The following is a 16,495-nucleotide window of genomic DNA, read 5'->3' as shown; positions in this document are numbered from 1 at the left end:
GTCATATTTTCATGCATGAATTTGAATTAAAAGGAAGAGAACAACAGTTATATCTTAGACAAAGAAGGGTCACATTACCTCATCAATATAATTTGGTTGGTCTCCTCCCAAATCAATGGATGCCACTTCCATAATGACTCGATAGCAATCTAGGGAAACATAGAGTAACTGTCAGTATATTGGTTTGCTGAAGAAACACTACAGGGGCTTCCTTACTGTGGTCATGGTTCTAGAGTGTATGGAGATGCTTGTTTAACACACACAGGCTCAGTTGCTGCTGGAATATGATTGTTTCTGAATGGCAAGAGAAGGAGCATACCAGGAAACAAAAATTAAAAAATAGACAAAAAATGGAAGGAATTACAATGAGAAATTAAATATTCTACTGTTATACTAGAAGGTTTCAGCTTTCCTTTATAACACTTGACAGATCCATCAGGAAGTAAAGAAAAAGTATACTTTTGAATCAATCATCTCTGTTATGGGTCAAATTACTTCCACACAAATACATGTTTAAGTCCTAACACCAGTACCTCCAAATTTTACTGGGTTTGAAATGAGAGTCATTGTGATCTTATTAATTAAAAGTATCCTCTTTGAGCAGGGTGGACCCATTCTCCAAATAGGGCATCTGTTCTCATAAGAAGATTGGGCACATTCATGAGGAACTAATGCCATGTGATGATGGAAGCAGAGAGTAAAGTGCTGCAGTTGAAAACCAAGCAGACTAAGGATGGCCATCAAATCAGTAGCAGTTAAGAATGGGCAGGAAAAAATCTTCCTTAAAGTTTTCAGAAGTAGCATGTTTCTGCTAACAGATCAATGTGGGATTCCTAGGGAATAGAGCTCTAAGATAGTACACTTACATTACTTCAACCCAAGAAAGCTGGTACTTATATATGGCAACCCTAGGAATTTACCAAAACCATTATCAATCACATAGATCTATTTGGCATTTGTACAAATGCTTCATACAACAGTGAGAGAATAAAATTTGTTTTCATGTTAACATGAGGTATTCATCAAGCTAGAGTATATTTTGGCCCTAAACATTCTTTGGCATGTTGAGAAATTGTTCAAACTTGCTGTTAGGAGAAGAGAAGTTGGCAAATTGGAGGAAGGATGCACCCATGGCAGTTCTTCAGTGCCAGACTTAGAAGGCAAGAAGACTGCTTCTCAGTGAGGGGGGAACTACAGGAACTCACCAAAACTTAATGGTGAATGGAAAAAAATCCTAGAGACATAAAATCAGAAACTCAAGCAAAAGAAATCATGCATTACAAGACGGAAACAAATTTAAGGTAGAGAGAATCTTTATTTTTTGCAGCTCCACAATCTGTAATGCAAACAGTGTGAATACTTCTTCCTCTTAGGTGGGCAAAAGAGGGGTTTCACTAAAACTCAATAGTGGACACTCAGGAAGTCTTAGAGAATCAGAAACTTGGGTACATTAAACAAAGACAAAAAAAGTACATTGGATCCAAGCTGATGGTGGCAGAAGCAGCAGCAGCAGCAGCAGCAGGAATAGTGGCACTGCTAGATCACAGAAAGAGGGAAAATGCACAGAAACAAAATAGAAAGATTCAATATGAAAAGCCTGAGATCAGAGAGGCAGCATTTCCTTGGCTGAGGAAGAGGCTTCTTTGCGTTGTACACTGGTGCAAGAAGGGAGCTCTGTGATTCCCGCTGTCCCCAGAGAGTAAGGCAGGAGCCACCTTGACACAGCCAAGCTGATGCTGCCACTGCAGCAGCCAGGAGCTGAGAGATCTGAGCAGGTATGCACACATGGACCTGAAAGGCACCTGCCAGAGGACCTAGGGTTTTCCTGGCTGGGCTAGAGCAAAAAGCATTCTACCTAGGGGAACTCAAGTTAGAGATGTGCAGGAAAGCTCTGGTCCTTTCCCCCTTGAGTCTGGTGCCTCCCAGGACCAGCTGAAGGGGTTTGAGAATTCAAAGGAGCTGGTGTAAAAATGGGCTGGTGTGAAGAGCTGCCCAGACAATAAGCCCAGGAAGCGTGGAAAGGTCGCTCCACAGGCAGAAGCGTGGGTCGGGGGAAGCTGAGTAGCACACCCATAGTTGGAATTAAGAACAAGATTCATAAAATCACCTCAATAGATGTAGAAAAGCTCTTGATTAAAAAGAAGAAACCATTGATTTCAAAAATAATGGAGAAACTTGGAATAGAAGGAACTTAGTTTCAATATTATAAAAGCCAAATATGAGAAATGCAAGGCCAACATCACACTGAACAGAGATAAAAATGAATGGTCTTCCTCAAATATCAGGAACAAGAAAAGAATGTCCACTTTTTTCCAATTTTATTCAATATATTTTTCTGAAGTAAAGTCAGAACAATCAGGAAAAAGTAGGAAATTAATAGGATATAATAAGAAAAAGTCAAATTGTCCACATTACCTGGTGACATGGTTCTATATTTAGAAGGCCCAAAAATTTTTACCAGAATTCTAGAATTAATAAATTTAGCAATGTAGCATAATAAAAGATCAACACTCATAAATCAATAGTGTCACTATACTCCAACATTGATGGCACTGATATAGAATTCAAGAAAATCATCTCTTATACAATAATGTAAAAAAGCCCCTGGGGATAAATCTACCAAACAGGGTGTAAGATCTCTACACAAAAACTATAGAACACTGAAAAGGAAATGGAAGAAGACCTCAGAAGGGGCAAAGAACTTCTGTGTTCTTGGATAGGCAGAATTAATATTGTCAAAGTGGCCATAATATCAACAGCAATATCCAGATTCAATGAATTCAATACAATTCCCTTCAAACTACAAATGATATTCCTTACAGTATTGAAAAACAAGCCTGAACTTCATTTGAGATGATGATGATGATGATGATGATGATGATGATAATAATAATAATAATAATAATTATTATTATTATTATTATTTGGCAAAGCAATTCTGAGCAAGAAAAAGTGACATGAAAGCCAGAACAATAACCAATCTTATATTTTACTACAGAGATGAATATCAAAAACAGTATCTTATTGAACTGAAAATAGATATGAAGATCCATGAATAGAATACACCACACAGAGACAACCCACCTGGCACTTACAACCACCTGATATGGGACAAGAGCACCAAAGTATATGTTAGAGTGGACATCATGGTTTAAACAAATGGTGCTGGGAAAACTGGATAAGCATAGAAATACCGGGAAGGATGGGAGAAAGAAGGTACACTGACACAATGTTGGTGGGTCTGTAAATTATTATGACAACTCTGGAACGCTATGTGCAGATTCCTGAAAAGCCCAAGAGTGGAACCCACAGTACTCAGCTATTACACTCCTCTCTGCTTATTCTATAGAACTACAAGTCAGCATAGTATAGTGATACAATCACTTCAGTGTTTGTAGCATTCACCATAAATATGTTGTAAGATCAACCCAGACATCCATCAACAGTTGAAAGAATCAAGTGCACAAAATTTAAAGGTAACTAGATCTTTACTTCTGGATCTATAGCACTGCTGAATGACTCAAAGCACATAGATTTGTACATTTTAAACAAAAGAAGAATTGGAACTCTGAATCAACTAGAATCATTATTTCAGAATTGACACAATGTCAGGATTTCCACAGTACCTTTGTTGGACTTTTCCTTGGGTACCACACTGGTGGCCAAAGGCGGACTCCTCTGGACCAAGGCCTGTGGAAGTCTTCTGCGTTTGGGGGTTTCTTCCAACATGGGAGGCAACAGCCTGGGAAATGTGATAAAACAGAGTTAGCTGTTGACAATGTGCTAGCAAGAAAATATAGGGTCATAAATAGTAATTCAAATAACAGTTCAATCAGTTTTAATTGATAAATGATAATTGTTAATATGTAGGGGTATAATTTGAGCTTTGAATTCAAGTATGTATTATACACTAATAGAATGCCCAGAAACTTATTTCTTGTATTTTTTTTTATTCTGTCATTTTCAACAACAAGAATGATAATTATGTTAACAGAACTATTTCTGGGACACAAGGATAAATGCTGCATAATATCACTCTTTCGTGGAAACTGAAAAATTGATCATAGAAGGTGAGAGTAGGGTATTAGCAGAGCAGGGGACACAATGTTACAATTGAACATTAGAAAAAAGTTCTGATGTATTTTTGCAGTCTGTGAGCAGAGTTAAGAATAATAAAATCTGGATCTGGGGTTGTGGCTCATTTGGCGAGTACTTGCCTAGCATGTGTGAAGCACGGGGTTTGATTCTCAGTACCACATTTAAAGAATAAATAAATAAAGGTCCACGAATATCTAATAAAAATTTTAAAAAAATAACAAAATATATGTTTAATAAATTTTGAAGGAGGGATTTGAATGTTATTAGATTTCACACTACTGAACTCATTTTTCACCATTGGGGCAATAAAGCACCTAAGTCAGATTGAGCTTTAGGATAACATTGCAATGTGTAAGGTCTACAAACCAACACAATATTGTGTGTGCAAAAACAATTACTAAGGCAGAATCATAGAAAGGCACAGAGAAAACAGTGACCATCAGCTGTGGTTCTCTGGCTTTTGTTCAAATCCTACCTCAAAAATTAAATACCTGTGCAGTTAAATAAACCCCTCTGTTTCTCAGTTTGCAAAAAGTGTGCATCTGATCCATGTAATGGTATAAGGCTGACAATGATCACATCTATGCATCCTTAAGAGGACTGGTGCTTCATATGGGTGCTAATGTGTCCTGTCATTAAATAAGACATTCATTAAATGTGTGGAAAAATAAGCTCAATCATTGACAGTGTTTGAACAGAGAGGTGTCAAACAGAGGTCATCCTCCAGAGCAATGGGTGAAGAAAGAAAGATGTATATCTGTAAAGCTCATCAAGAATATCTGTGACCTCCTGTGACTCCATATAAGCCTAAAGGGATGAGTGGAGCAGAGTCTGTCCACCACAATTTTGAGTTTAGGTGTTTTAATTTGGAGATTTTATGTGACTTGCCCATATTTACAACAGTGATGAGTGGTGGATGTGGGGTAGGAATGTAGCTATTTATCTGGAACCAGAAATCCCTGAGCACTCTAGTGGATACCCTAGAACCAGGAACCCAGAACTCTTCTCAGTTCTTTTCAAATACTCCTTCCTTCAGGCCTCCTTGGTATGAGGTTTCAGTAGCAGACACCATGAGAAATGTTCAAGTTAGAACCCAGACTCCTGTCTCTTCATTACAATTACTGACTTAAAAATGATGATTTCTTGCAAATAAAGCCTATCTGAAGGTCAAGGGTAGAGTCCACACTTGTAGCCATCCTCCCCCAGCTGCCTTCCAGTGAGCCTTCCTGATGAGTAGTTGACCATCTAACTCTCTGGGGCTCACCAACTGTTTAAGAACTTGGGACATTCTAAACCAACTGCCACTTGATGGTTGTACCAATAATGAAGTTTCCTTGTGCTTTTCCCACCTGGATGGACTGTTAGTCTGGATTAATCAGGGAAACAGGTACTCTGGGCTGATGCTTTGATGTTTTCATGTCAGAAGCTGGCCTGTCCCCATGTCTGCAGACTAATATTCTGAGCCATCATCTGAGCAGTCAGACAAGGCCTGGTTGAAACATCATTTATCCAGATGCACCAGATCTTATCAGGCATATTCCTCCTTCTGGCCTTCCAAACCTCTTTCTAAATCCTGCAGGGCCAGGGGCCAGAGACTTATCTGCCTAGATGGAACCACCACTAACTAGAACCTGTGAACCTCCACCAATGGATCCTCCCTGAAGACCACTGAGGCCCTCATTTCCTCCATTATTGGACATCCACTCCACTGACCTCAAAGCACTGTCCTTTTTGCCTCCTTCCCAGCAGCCCCCAAACACCAGGGATCCTGTAGTCATCAACCACTTGGAAACTTTTCCTGAAATCTCAGTCCTCTTTTCTTTTACAAATGTCTTGATTTAGACTTCTCTAACATTATTTTTAGATGTTCATATACATTGAGATGAGTTTGGCATCTAGTTGCCCTTTCATGGGATATATATTGCCTTGCTTAGCATCCATATACTCTCTCTCACTTTATTTCTTCATCTCATGAAAGCAAGGTGGATTTCCTCCTCCTGTAATTCACTTTAAGGGCACACATGATATTGGTATTAGGAATGGTTCATTTTTCTAAATTTACAAAAACATTTTCAGCAACCAGGTCAATAGAACAAGCAAATATATGAATTGAGTGATAAAAAATATCACCAAATACTTAAATCTCAGGAGAGAAGATTCAGTGTTGAAGATGAAAAAAATCAAGAGGAAAATATATTCAGTAAATGTTAACTGCCCTTTGAAGAAACAGCCTTGAAAATATCACTGACAACATACCTTCCCCGCAGCAGTTTAGATTTCTCATGGTCAACCAAGAACTCAAAACCTCCCTAGTCTTCTCCAAATTTAACTGACACCACTTCGCTCACCACACCAACTGAGTAGAAATGGAAGGTAAGTTCTGCATTCCACATTACCATGGTGACTGGTCAACATGGAACTTTCATTGTGAGCACATGCCACATTCTGAGCTGCTACTCTTAGTAAGTGTATTTTACATGTCCAAGTGTGTTGTTGAAGAGTTTGTGAATTGCTTCAAAAACTGAAACTTAGACCCACACATTAATATTCCCTGTTTATGAAAATAAGTTAAATAAGAAAAAAGGGATTTACTCCCCAAATGGTTTCATTGATCATAAAATCATGGGATGAAAGGGACGCTTAGCTAGAGTTTTGAGAATCAATGAAGATTTCATTCCTGGTTTGTAATGCTAAATCTACACATGTATGAATATTTCTGAACCTCCAAGCATTTGTAGATAGAGAAAATTAAAACATATTTTTGATTCAGAATGAAAATATATACAAAGTATTATCTTTTAAGAGTTGAAGAAATTTTCAGGAGGGAGAAATTTTAAGATCATATCCCCCTTGTTTGAAATTTGAAAACTAAACTATTTTCTATTTAGTATAATTTAATCCAGTCATTTGAATTAATCTTCCTCTTTCATGACTCCTGCTGTGGACTCTGGGAGGTAGGATGCTTCTCATCCTACCCTGTCATCTCATACCACAAAAAGTCATGGTTGAACATGCACATGATCAGATCTCTACAAAACAATGTATGCAAGGCCTTCACATTGTAAAAGCTATCTATGCTAAATCCAAGGCCAATATCATTACTAAATGAGAAAAACAGAAAGCATTCCCTCTAAGGACAGAAACAAGACAGGGATGCCCTCTTTGAAACTCAGAGCAATCAGACAGATGAAAGAAATTAAAGTGTTTTGCATAGAATAAGAACTCAAATTATCACTATTTTCTGATGACATACTTCTAAATTTAGAAGATCCAAAAAAATTCCCCCAGAAAGCTTCTAGAACCAATAAATGCATTCAGCAAATTAGGATATAAAATCAATATCCATGAATCAAATGATTTCTATATATAGGCTATGAATCCACAGCAAGAGAAAGTAGGAAAACCTCCCCATTCACTCTAGCCTCAAATAAATAGAATACTTGGGAATCAATCTAACAAAAGAGGTGAAAGACCTCTACAATGAAAACTATAGAACACTAAGGAAAGAAATTGAAAAAAGATCTTAGAAGATAGAAAGATTTTTCATGCTCTTGGATAGGCAGAATTAATATAGCCAAAATGACCATACTACCAAAACTTTTACAAAGATTTAATGCAATTCCTATTAAAATCCCAATGACATTTTTTAATTAAAAACACCAGGCAAAGGCTAATGCTCTCCCACATGGGGTCTTTCCCCTGGGGCCTCTCTTGACCCTCTTTCTGGCTTTTGTTTATGCTTTCCCTCAGGGAAGTCATTCCCTGGGGACCTTCAGGACCTTCTTTTTGCTTGGGGATTTTTCTTTCTTTTTTTATTATTAGTTGTTCAAAACATTACAAAGCTCTTGACGTGTCATATTTCATACATTTGATTCAAGTGGGTTATGAACTCCCATTTTTAGTCCGTATACAGATTGCAGAATCACATCCACATTTTCACATAATTCCATACTAGTGACTTCTGCTGCCTTTCCTATCCTCTAATATCCCCCTCCCCTCCCCTCCCCTCCCATCTTCTCTCTCTACCCCATCTACTGTAATTCATTTCTCTCCCTTGTTTTTTTCCCCTTTCCCCTCACTTCCTCTTATATGTAATTTCCTCACACTTCAGATAGAGCCCTAATATCCAGAGTATACAAAGAACTCAAAAAAATTAAACAATAAGAAAATAACCCAATCAACAAATGGGCCAAGGACCTGGACAGACACTTCTCAGAGGAGGACATACAATCAATCAACAAGTACATGAAGAAATGCTCACCATCTCTAGCAATCAGAAAAATGCAAATCAAAACCACCCTACGATACCATCTCACTCCAGTAAGATTGGCAGCCATTATGAAGTCAAACAACAACATGTGCTGGCGAGGGGAAAAGGGTACAGTTGTACATTGCTGGTGGGATAGCAAATTGGTGCGGCCAATTTGGAAAGCAGTATGGAGATTCCTGGGAAAGCTGGGAATGGAACCACCATTTGACCCAGCTATTCCCCTTCTAGGACTATTCCCTGAAGACCTTAAAAGAGCGTACTATAGGGATACTGCTACACTGATGTTCATAGCAGCACAATTCACAATAGCTAGACTGTGGAACCAATCAGTAGATGAATGAATAAAAAAATGTGGCATTTATACACAATGGAGTATTACTCAGCACTAAAAAATGACAAAATCATGGCATTTGCAGGGAAATGGATGGCATTAGAGCAGATTATGCTAAGTGAAGCTAGCCAATCACTAAAAAATAAATGCCAAATGTCTTCTTTGATATAAGGAGAGCAACTAAGAACAGAGCAGGGAGGAAGAGCATGAGAAAAAGATTAACATTAAGCTTGGGGATTTTTTTATCTCCCAGGTTGCATATGCCTGGGAGGTTCTCAGGATATTCTTCCTGGCCCCGGCAACTCAGGCAACTCTGGACAAGGCAACTGTGGAAACTCTGGACACACCAGCAACTCTGGACACATTGAGGAACCATTCCCTCCTGCACCCCACGGGAGCCCATAAGTCAGGTGGATAGGTCACTACAGGAGGCACCTGGGGTGCAACTGCTGCCACTCCTGTGGCTGTTGCTCCTGCTGATTCTGATTCGATTACTACAGGAGCTTGTAGAGGTGATGAGTATGGGAATCCCACTGGGATTGGCACTGGATAGAGCACAGACATTTGCACATGGGGTTGCATTGCCTGGGACAAGGACATGGGTGTCCTGGCACACAAAGCAAAAGTGCTGGGGCTGGCATCTAGGCCTCCAAATGTGGCATGCCCTGTGCTCCAGGCACTACCACCTCTGCCTGCTCCTCTACTTCCAGGGACCATGCCACAGCACCTTGCTGTTTGGCTCCCATAATAGGTACAACATTTGGGAGCAATGGATCTGCAAATACTGACCTCTCAGCCTCAAGTAGCCTCTGACGTAGCACTTCATGCTCATCCATTGCCTGCTGCAAGGTAACCTGAGTGAAGCACAGCTGAGTAGTAGGAGCATTACGCTCCTCATGCAGCCACTGCAGCTCAGAGCCCAAAGCCCAGCAAGCCGCCTTGCACTCCTCCACCTGATCCTGCAGCTGACAGACACGATGCCCCTGCTGCTCTCCCTGCCTGGCCACCACTTGCAAGCCCAGGGCCAGGGCGGTTCAGGTGCATGACTTCTTGACATTTCCAGACACCTGAGAGTCCACCACCACAGTGCAAAGCCGATCCTCTATCTTGTTCCAGGGACAAGAGCCAAAGGCCATGTAGAACTCTGGGCCACCACCGTTCTGGAGTACTTCATTATTAATGAATCAGACCACCTCCTAGTGGCAAAAGCCACTAGCATGGTTGCAAATTCCACTGCCGGGCTGCTGTGGTCTCTTTATTTCTTGATTTCATGAAAACAAGGTGGATGTCCTCCCCCTGTTTATTTATTCACTTTTCTATTAAAATACTTACTTATTTTAATTGTTATATTTGATGGCAGAATGCAATTCATTTCATATTAGATGTAGAGAGCACCATTTTTCAAGTCTCTGGTTGTACACAAAGTATTTTTACACCATTCATGTCATCATATATGTACTTAGGGTAATGATGTCTAACTCATTCCACCATCATTTGTACCCCCATTCCTTCTCCATTCCCTTCCCTTCCCTTTGCCCTATCTAAAGTTCCCCCATTCCTCCCATGCCCTGCTATCATCATTATGAGTTAGCATTCTCATATCAAAGAAAACATTTGATCTTTGGTATTTTGGGATTGGCTTAATTCACTTAGCATTATATTCTCCTACTCCAACCATTTATTTGTAAATGCTATCATTTTATTCTCTTTTAGTTCTGAGCAATATTCCATTGTGTATATATACAAAAGTTTCTCTCTGTATTCATCTACTGAAGGGCATCTGGTTTGGTTCCACAATTTAGCTATTGTAAATTGTACTGCTATAAACATTGATGTGTCTGTGTTCCTGTAGTAAGCTGTTTTTCAGTCCTTTATGTCTAAGGCAAGGAGCGGGATAGCCTGGTCAAATGGTGGTTATGTTGCAAGTTTCTATGAAATCTCCATACTCACTTCTAGACTGGCTACACCAAATTCTAGTCCCACAAGCAATGTATGAGTGTGCCTTTTCCCCCACATCCTGGACAACTCTTATTGTTGTTTGTAATCTTGATGGCTGCCATTCTGACTGGAGTGAGATGGAATCTTAGAGTACTTTTGATTTGCATTATATCTCTACCAATGAATGACAGGCTTCATAGAACTAGAAAAAGGAACCACACAATTAATTTGGAAAAAAATAAGAGGCCTAGAATAGCTAAAGCAATCCTCAGCAAGAAGAATGAAGCAGAAGGCATCACAATACCAGAACTTAAACTGTATTATGGAGCAATAGTAAAAAAGACAGCATGGTGTTGGTACCAAAGGACACATGTGGAACAATAACACAAAAATACAAGACACAGAGATGAACCCACATAGATATGCTTATCTCATAGTAGACAATGTTGCCAAAAATATACATTGGAGAAAACATAGCCTCTTCTATACATGATGCTGGGAAAACTGGAAATACATATGTAGCAAAATGACATTTAACTTCTATCTCTCACCTGCACAAAAATCAACTGAAAGTGGATCAAAGACTGACAGCAGAACAGAAACTATGCACCCAATAGAACAAAAAGTTGGCCCAAATCTTCCTCTATTGCCTGAGGACCTGACTTCCTGAACAAGACTTCTAAAGGACAAGAAGTAAAATCAAGAATCAATAATGGGATGGACAGACACTAAAAAACTTCTTCTCAGCAAAGGAAACAAGCAATAACATTATGAGAGATTCTACAGAATGGAAAAAATTCTTTATCACACAGACCTCAGATAGAGCACTAATCTCTAGGATATATGAAGAAGTTAAAAACCTGAACACCAAAAAGCCAAATAACACAATCAATAAATGGGCTAAGGAACTGAATAGACACTTCACCGAAGAAGAAATACAACCAATCAACACACATTGGAAAAAATTTTCATCATCTCTAACAATGAAAGAAATGCAAATCCAAACTAAGATACGATGTTATTTCACTCCAGAATGGCAATGTATCAAAAATACAGGCAATAACAAGTGTCACGAGGGATGTGGAAAAAGGTTACCTTCATATATTGCCAGTGGGACTGCAAATTGGTTCAGCCACTATGTGAAGCACTATGAAGATACCTCAGAAAACTTGGACTAGAAGTACCTAGCTATTCCACTCCTCAGTTTATACCCAATGGACTTAAAAATCAGTATACCAGAGTGTTGCAGCCACACCAATGCTTATAGTGGCTCAATTCACAATAGCTAAACTGTGGAACCAACATTAATGGCCTTCAACAGATGAATGGAAAAAGAAAATGTGGTACATACACACTATAGAATATTATTCAGCCTAAAAGAAGAATGAAATTTTGGCAATTGCAGGTAAATAGATGGAACTAGAGAATATCATGCTAAGTGAAATAAGCCAATCCCCAAAATCCAAAAGTTAAAAGTTTTCTTTGATAAGCAGTTGCTGATCCATAATGGGGCTGGGAGGATCAGGCAGAATCAGAAAGGCACTTTGATTTGTGTTGAGGGGAGAAGTGGGACTGTTGGGATGGGAAGGACAGTAGAATGAGATAAACATTATTACCCTATATACATGTAGGATTACACTACTGGAGTGACTCTGCCACATGTACCACCCAAGGAAGAAGTTGTGCTCAATTTGTGTACAATATGTCAAAATGCATTCTACTATTAAAAAAAGAAAAGAAAGAAAGAAAAAGGAAAAAAACACAACATTTAGAGGATAAAAAATTTATTTGGATTCTCAAGGTTTCCCACGTCGCAATCCATAAACAATTGACTCCATTCCTTAGGTCTTGAGGCAAGCGTGAACATCATGGCAGAAGAGTGTGGTGGAAGAAATCAGTTCAAGACATGATCAGGGAGAACTGGGGACTTAAGCTGTTCTGGAATATGTTGTGTGAGCCTCTAGGGGGCATTCTCTGGAGGGCCACTGGTATAGATGACAGTGACAGGGCCACTCGCCTCTGTGTACCCCACCTCCCCATGGTTGTGTCTACTGGTGTCCTCCTTGTTCTGCAGGCCTAGCATGGAGCAGGAGGTGTTGGAGAACCTGACCCTCCTGAACTCTGAAGGCAAGGCTGATAAACACTGGAGCCACCACCAGGAGAATTTTCTCTACAACATAGGGACCTGGGCCCCATGTAGGTGGCCCCATGTAGTGCTGCCTCTGCTAACACCAAAGAAGCTGTGGACACCAAGAGCTGGATGATCCACATAGGATTCAGACTTGGCTTCTGCTTCTGCTGGTACCAGTGCCCAGCATATTCATTGGCAACGCTGTCTCCAGAGCTGACTATGGTGGCCATCTGTCCCATATCAAATGACACCAAGGCCAGCTGTGTCAGCTCAAACACAGCCTCAGGGCCTGTAAGAGAGGAGACAAGAGGGTGCTTGAGGATAAAGGACCCATTCCAACATTCCATCCTGAGGCTCTGCCTGGACTAAGACAGGATATGGAGTGGATTCAGTTGAGGGTCCTGCAAAAGTTGAGACTAGGGACAGGACTGACCATGTCATCTGTGCAGAGAAAGATGGGAGCAGGGTGGGGAGCCAGGCTAAGTTGGAAATTTCCCAGAGCTCAAACACCTGATGTCCCAGAACTCAAACACCTGATGTTCAATATATATATTGAATACTCACCCAGGTCATCCTACTGCCTGTGAGGGCACTGCCCCAAGTAAACTCTGGGTGGCTCAGGGCCTGGGAGGTGGCAAGATCTGTGCCCTTTGGCTGCTTAGAAATCTATAGCAGAAATACTATAGATTTTAATCAATTAAAATGGCCTGTTTGTGATCCTTTGTGTGTATGTGTGTGTGTGTGATGCTTAATTTATTCATTAAAAAAACGTGCTTATGGAAAAAAGCAGATTTTTGTTTCCAAGAGTTAAAAGTACTCTTCAAAAAATTTAATAAAAGAACATGGATTACATGGAACTGTTTTTCTCATAAGCACTTAAGTGAGTGAATGCACCACAAGGAAACTATCACAGGCACATTGGGATACTCAGGACCGCAACTTCACCCAGCTGATGCTCACTGTGGGCGGGGTCTGCACTTGGGCACAGAATTGGGTTTCTGTTTATACCCAGGGGTGCAGAAGGTGAACAAGACTCACATCCAATTAGAATACCAACAACATCCTCTGGCTACAAGGTAGACTCTGCCTCACAGCTGAATCAGAGTTGCAGAACATGGGGTGACTGGAGGACACCCTGTGGCTAGCACACCCTGTTCCCAAAGTGACTATGGATAACTTAGTACCATAGGGCGGAAGGTAAGAAAACCAAGGCAGCAACATCTGGCCTTGACTCAGGGAACCAGAGGCCATGGCCTACAACCAGCACCCTTCTGTCCCAGGAGGTGGGCTGCAGGAAGCATTGACAGTACTGGCTCTGTCAACGGTCAGACTCCTGACTGGGCTGCAGCTCCTGGATGGCAGATATGGAGGTATGCAAGGCTTGTCCCTAGCACTGAGCTCTGGCCAAGTTGTCTGTGGAACAAACCACCTAATTGCTGTACTTATTCACTTGTGTGCACACATCAAGAAAAGGACAGTTAAAATGTACATGCATTAAGATCTCTTAGAACCATGATCAAAAGAGGAGAACAGGAGCTGTCCTAAAAAAAGAGGTTTATGTAGATGTTAAAATCACCTAGTGACTGCAGGAGACTGGACACAAGGGGACTGGGCTGCAGAGTGAGCCACTATCTCCGTGACATCTCATGAGGCACACACTGGCTTGTCAGTTTGCTTCCTGGCCACTGTGCTTAGAAACATTTTACTAATCCAAGGCTGTGATTGCAATTTTTGGAGGAACTTCTCTGGCTGCTAGGGACCAGTGTGTCCTTTATTAAAAGCATTGTTCTGGGAGCTTCTGACAGACACTAAGGCATTTTAGGGCTTCCCAGAAGGTGGCCACTGCCTCCTTAGGCTTGAACATCTGAACCAGCAACTGGCCAGAGTTCCAGCCAGGGTGACCCTCACTGTGAAGGAAAAGACCAAACTCCGGGCTCATCAATGGCTCCTGAGCGAACCACAGAAAGCTTCAGTTAGAAACACCTTTCAAAATCAAAAGACAACATTTTCTAAAAATATTTTTTACAGCACTTTAATTTACAAATAAAACTACAAAAATCATATTTACCAGGACATAGCTGTTAAATAAAAGCATCATGTTAGTATCCATATCTACATGGCTATGTACAATGATTCTGGTTCTTGCTCTCCTTAGAACAACAGCCCATACCCAATGGAGCCCAGCCTGGCAGGGCTGCAGGTGGGGACAGCAGATGCAAAACAGATCCTCCACATAGTGACACCCTACCCGCCTTGTGTCCCCCTAAACTTACCCTGGTGTCAGGCAATGTTCCTGGCAGCCCCATGGAGGCCTGCGGGAAACAAGGCTTGGCCTCCCCAGTCAGGGTGAGCAGTGAGGACTCCTTTGATCAGAGCATCTGGGCAGAAATAGATGAGTTTCTGAATGAGAAAAGATAAAATGAAAACCAAAAGTGTGACAGGTCCGTGGATAAGAAAACAGACTTGAAACTTCTGCTCAATCCACCCTGAAATCCACCCAGGAGCCCCCTGTCAGGGTGCTGCCCCGCCACAGTCTGATGGAGCCTGGAAGGAGTCTGTATTCCACAGACCTTCCAGGTCAGCAAAGGTGAGCACAGTGCCCAGCAGCCTCAGGCCTAAGGTTACCACAGAGCCTGAGAACCTGGGCAGCACAAGACCTGCTGCACCCAAGCCCCAGGCAGCACAGAGAAGTGGCACAGACAAGAGGATCTGTGGAGCTGGAGGGAGGGGCATCAGCTCCAGGACCCTGGCCCCCTAGCACAAGGTCTCTGACTCCAGCATCAATGATGGCATCCAGGAGGCCATCCAGCTGGGTCAGTTGGAGAAGACCAGGAAGGAGCCAGCAGGGATCTGCCACCAAGATCCCAGCTCAGCAAGAAGGGGATGAAAGTTGCCAGCAGCCTGGGCAGCTCACTGAAAATTGCCTTTCCTGAAGCCCCCAGGAGAACACCCAGCAAGAGGAACCCAGCAGTCCCCAGGGGCACAGACCTCAGCCCAATGGCCTTGGACTCTTACCACCACTCCAAGCCACCAAAGGATGCCACAGCTGCTGCACCTCCATCAAGCACCACCACCAGGATGGAGCCTATGGAAGGGGCCTTGGCTGGGCAGACACATCTGCTGAGCTGATGTGCACTGAAACAATCCGGGATATTTCCAAGACCACTTGTGGAGGGCAGCAATGGGCCTGCATTTGTGAGCCCACTCTTCTGCTCCCCCAATGTGCCTTCCCACTCTAAGGGGGACAGCAGCTCTGTGGACAGTTATGACAGCATAGAGCAGGATATCTGGATGTTTTTGGTTCCGAAGTCAGGAAGCCTGCTGGCCAGAGCCAAAAGCTCTCACATCCCAACCCAGGCCTACTCCCCCAACTGGGCCCCAGCAATCAGACTGGTGTTCCCAAGGTCCCTTTCTCTGAAACCCCAGACTTACCACAGAGCTGCAAAAGGAAATGAAGAGGCGGTACTCGTGCTGTGAGGTTGTCCACACCCAAGAAAACAAGGGAGATGAAAGAAAGTGCCCAGTATGGCGATTGTATTCAGGGCATACTCAGTCTGGATGCATTGGGCAAGACCCATCCAACCAGGAAAAAGTAGAGTCTCCAGGAAAGGAGTGCCAGGCCAGGAGCCAGCCTGTCCTCTGGAGACTTTTGATGCTCAGTGACATTTGCATTTGTCAAGACCTCTAGGTAGAGGGGACAGCTCTGAGGACAGGGGGAGCTTGTTGG

The 16,495-nt window shown here is 41.8% G+C and overlaps 1 protein-coding gene, 1 pseudogene and 1 gene segment (V, D, J or C); 1 reads left to right on the top strand and 2 right to left on the bottom strand.

Moving 5' to 3' along the window:
* Nucleotides 1-16,495, bottom strand: part of LOC114084216 (immunoglobulin lambda-1 light chain-like) — an 878,674-nt gene that overhangs the window by 38,634 nt on the left and 823,545 nt on the right. The gene's annotated exons all lie outside the window — the stretch shown is intronic.
* Nucleotides 1-16,495, bottom strand: part of LOC114084215 (immunoglobulin lambda variable 2-18-like) — a 473,618-nt gene that overhangs the window by 43,379 nt on the left and 413,744 nt on the right.
* LOC139702816 (protein phosphatase 1 regulatory subunit 26-like) lies at nucleotides 14,018-15,897 on the top strand (annotated as a pseudogene).

This window comes from Marmota flaviventris, chromosome 1 (assembly GCF_047511675.1).
Source record: "Marmota flaviventris isolate mMarFla1 chromosome 1, mMarFla1.hap1, whole genome shotgun sequence".
Classification (NCBI taxonomy): Eukaryota; Metazoa; Chordata; class Mammalia; order Rodentia; family Sciuridae; genus Marmota; species Marmota flaviventris.
This window is presented reverse-complemented; position numbering and strand designations above follow the sequence as displayed.